Below are 4,443 nucleotides of genomic sequence, written 5' to 3'. Positions count from 1 at the left end.
CCCCCCCCCCCCCCCCCCCCCCCGGCCGCAATCACGTCCTCCTGTGGAGCAGCTGGGCTGGAGAAGCAGTGCCTAAGTGCCTGCTCCCAGCCTGGCTCAGTCCCTCCAGTGAGGACAGCATTGCTCACCAGGTGGGTGTTTCTGAGTCTGGGACCAGTAGGGGTTCCAGTTTGGTCCTTACCATCTTACCATTACTGGGGCTTATTCAGGGAAGTGTTATGTCTCCTCTGTGTCTTGTCACCTGGTGTTTCGGTGAAGAAGGCTATAACATTTGAAGGTTTTGTGTTGTTTTAATCACAGCTTTATAATTACCTCTCCGTGGGTTGACAGCTGTTATTAGCATCACCTTGGGCTCTCCTTGAGAATCTTGACATCCAGAAAGTGATCCACACCTCTGAGGCTGGTGTCAGAAGCCATTAACTAAACAATAGCTTTAAAAAGTCTCCAGGTTTTGTAAACACAGCCAATCCTGTCCCCCTTCCAAAGGAGGGAAAACAAAAAAACCTAGATAAATAATTTTCATGGAGGCAATTTGTTTCCCAGGGTCTGTATTTTCCTTTCTGTCTCATCCATTGGTTTTTGCTACTTTGGGGCACTGGCAATAAAGTAGAAGTGCCTTCTGTTCCCTTCGGGGGGTTTCACCTGGAAGCCCACTTATGGGGGGGGGGTTCACAGCAACAGGGAATGAAGATTTAAAAAAAATTTTTTTTGAAAATGACTTCTCTTTTTTTTCTTAATGCCAGGGCAGTGGTGGGGAGGGACAGGGAGCTGTTGAGGTACATAGAGGGGACTATTATTTTCTAAAATTCTCTTGGAAATTTTGTTTTGAATTTCTATCCAAGCTAGTTTAAGAGGTATGGCTAAAATTACAGCTGGCCTTTGGCTGGATATGAAAAATAATTTCCTCTTTGTAAATGCTGGAGAAAACTGGGAATTTCTGCCAAAGAAGGTTGTGGCATCTTTTAGAATAATCTAAATCCTGCTGGCAGTAGGTATTAGAACCAAGGCTGAGCAGGGGCTGAGGAATGTGTCACTAGCTGGCAGGGTGTCTTAGGAACAAATATTTGATATCCCTCAGCCTTTTTTTTTTTTTTTTTCATTTGTAAAAGGTGTTGAAAAAAAGACTGGCTTTGTTCATCTCAGAGGATTTTTGAAAAATCTAGTAAAACAATGTAGATAATTGTGTTTTGAAAATGTAGAGTGTTACGGACAAAGAAAAGGTATAATTATTATCAACTGTAGCCTCAGCCCAGTAAAACCTGCTGTTCAGGAGGCACGGAAGCCATTCCCACCATCTGACTGACAGATCACCCACCACTCAGCATGGGCATAAATGGGAGATTCTGAAGCTCAATTTTTTTTTTTTCCATTTGGAATATTTGATATTTGTAGCCATGTTTGCCAGCAAAATGTTTTAAAGACTTTTCACTTTGAGAGACACGGAACGCTACAGAGAAGAACGTCCGTTCTAGCTGCATTTAACTTGGCCAGTTTTAACTTTCTCCGAGAATCAAAGCGCAGATCTGGAAGGGGCGGGCGTGTACTTTCTTTTCTTAATCAGAATCTCCCGGTGTGGGGGTGGCAGAGGTGAACATTACCAGCACCCGGGTGGAGGGACTGTCAGCTCAGTTCTTCCAGATGGCTCAGAAAGATGGTTTAGAAGACTTGTCGATGGCAGGGTAAGGAGGCTGGCAATGTCATGGTGGCTTTGCAGATGAAGAAACGGATCCCTAGAAGCCCAGTCACAGGGCTGTGGGATAGAGGCATTGAGTCTCAGGCTCCTGTGTCCCAATTCCAACCATCAGGAGTAGGACCAACTCTGGCTCCCCAGGGTGACTGTCGCATTCACCACACCCCTCCTTTCTCCTCTGGTCACCTTGTTTCTTTGATTCATCCCATCTCAGGTCTCAGACCCACCAGGTTTGCCTTGGGCATTACCTGACTCTCCCTGGTGCTGCCATTCCAGCCAAAACAGATTGGTGGCTTGTGTGCAAGACTTCAAGGGTATCTGGGATTCAGCATTCAGAACCCTGGCTCCTAGATGGCTCGAATTCTGTGGTCACAGGGCCCACAGATTATCCGGGAAGTTACTCTCTGAAGCCCACGAGAGTCATCCAGCCAGCAGTGTCCAGGGTCCCCCATAAAATTGAATTAGATGGCTGAGTGAATTAACCGTTTGCTCCACTGCGTGTGCAATGCATCTTTAATTACATTTCATAAAAATGTCGGGATGGATTGATGGAACTTTCTTTAAACTTCAGGTAGGCACTGGGAGTAAACCACAGTGCAGTAAAACTTGTTCTGTTAATATAGGCCCAGAACACATTTACTTTATGGCAGTTCAACAGAGGCTTTGATGTGGGGCTACTTAAAAATATATTACCTTTGCAAGGCTTTCCTTTGGAAGATACAGTGGGTCTTGGCAGCCTATAAGCTGTCAACCAAATGATCAATTGACAAACATGTTCACACTTATAAGTCACTGCACCAGCTCTCCTGATACATGCAAAACGCTGGTTTATTGTAGAAGAAAGTGTGCATTTCTCAAAATCCTTTCATTCGTGGTGTAGGGTTGATGAGACAAGTCTTGTCAAACAGAAGCTTTTCACAATGCAAGAGAAGTCTCTTTGGTCTGTCTGCCCTGCATTTTCTATCCACATGGATTATTTCAGGTTCTGAACTGGGTGTATGATGTGAGGAAAGAGATAGATGCTGCTTATACAACTGCACAGATCCAGGCTGTGGAGGGAAAGTTCTATTTCCTCTTGAAGATTGTATTTATACTTGCAAGAAGCTATCACTGTTCTGCCAGAGTATATATCTCCTTTTTTTTTTTTTTCTCAATGAATCCTTTTGATGGAACCGGAAAATTGTGTTTTTCCCCTGGGGCAGAACCATATGCTATGTTACTAACATGTTAGATACAGAGCTGAAGCATCTTCCTCTCTGCAGCTCTGGGGTCTCCATGAGTGTTGAGGATGGCTGGACACCCTGGAAAAGACTTGGTCCAAATAAGAACACGGGTATAATATGTGCCTCTTAAACTGTTATCTTCTTTGGTGGCAGCCTCTCTTGTCTTTATATCCAAAATTTCTTCTTTGTCTCTAACTTTGGGTAGAAAAAGTGCAGACTCATGAGTCCTTAATGGTTGGGTCTATTGGCTTAATTAAAAAATATTTTTTTTTATTACGTTTCTTTATTTTTGAGAGGCAGAGACAGACAGAGCGCGAGTGGGAGAGGGGCAGAGAGAGAGGGAGACACAGAATCCAAAGCAGGCTCCAGGCTCTGAGCTGTCAGCACAGAGCCCGATGCGGGGCTCGAACTCACGAACTGTGAGATCATGACCTAAGCCAAAGCTGGGTGCTCAACCGACTGAGCCACCCAGGTGCCCCTATTGGCTTAATGTTTTAAAGAGACAAAACAAAACAGACCCTGCTCTCCCTTCTCCTTTGAGGACAAGAAGTGGATTGGGCTCAGCAAGGACGAGGTTCTTGGGTGGAGGTGAGAGTGACCCATCTGAGAAGTTGTGGGATTGGGCTTGTCCCTCATGGCCACCAGCAGTGTGCTTTCTAAGGCAGAACCGTAGATGTCGGTTTGAGTAAAGGCCCGGTCTCGAGGAGGGTTGAAACTGAGCTGAAGCCACATAAGTTGCCTGTTGTGGTAGATTTAATTTCTTTTGTACAATGTCTAATTCACCTATAATTTGGGCTAAGTCTGGTGGTTGGGATGGTAGCCAAAAACCACCTCTGTGACCCATCTGCTCCTGTGCTGGCTCCGCACTGCTTCACCTTTGACTTTTATTGCCTCCCAGCCGCTTAGCATTGACAACCCCTCCCCTTACCACAGGGAAAGCTGACTTGGGATTCTTGAAGCCTTTGGGTCCTGGGCCAACACAATGGTCTATGCCAACTGTCTATGCTACCTGGGCCTGGAGGCCTCTCACTACATCACGTATGGGGATATGTGACAGGAGCCTGGCATTGTCCTGGTACAAGCAGGTGCTCGGTAAATGTGGAGGGATGAAGAGGAGTCCTGAACTGCTCCAGGGCTGACAGCAGGAATCCTAGAAGCCCAGTACTCCTCCATTGCTGCCTCCACATAGGAAGGGTGAGTGTCAGCTGCTGCTTGGGGGAGGGGGCAGCCTCTCTCAGAGAGCCTCCTGCCAGGCTCACTCGTGGAGGTTCATTCCAGACCTTTCTACCAGCCACCCACACCTAGCTTTCATTGCTGCAGCTGGGTGCACTTGGCCCCCACCTACAGACTCAAACGAACCCAAACCTCTAAGAGGCAGCCCTTTAAGAGAGAGCTTGGCCTTACTTCCTCCTCCTGTGGATGTGACTCCCACTTCCTGTCCTGGTTCCAGGAACTAGACTTTTTATTGGCTCTGTGATTACACTCCTACATTGTATCACAATTTCATTGATGGGGTCCCCGTCCAGTCTC

The sequence above is a fragment of the Panthera uncia genome, assembly GCF_023721935.1.
Source record: "Panthera uncia isolate 11264 chromosome A3 unlocalized genomic scaffold, Puncia_PCG_1.0 HiC_scaffold_12, whole genome shotgun sequence".
Classification (NCBI taxonomy): Eukaryota; Metazoa; Chordata; class Mammalia; order Carnivora; family Felidae; genus Panthera; species Panthera uncia.
The sequence above is the reverse complement of the archived record's forward strand: the minus strand, read 5'-3'. Positions refer to the sequence as shown.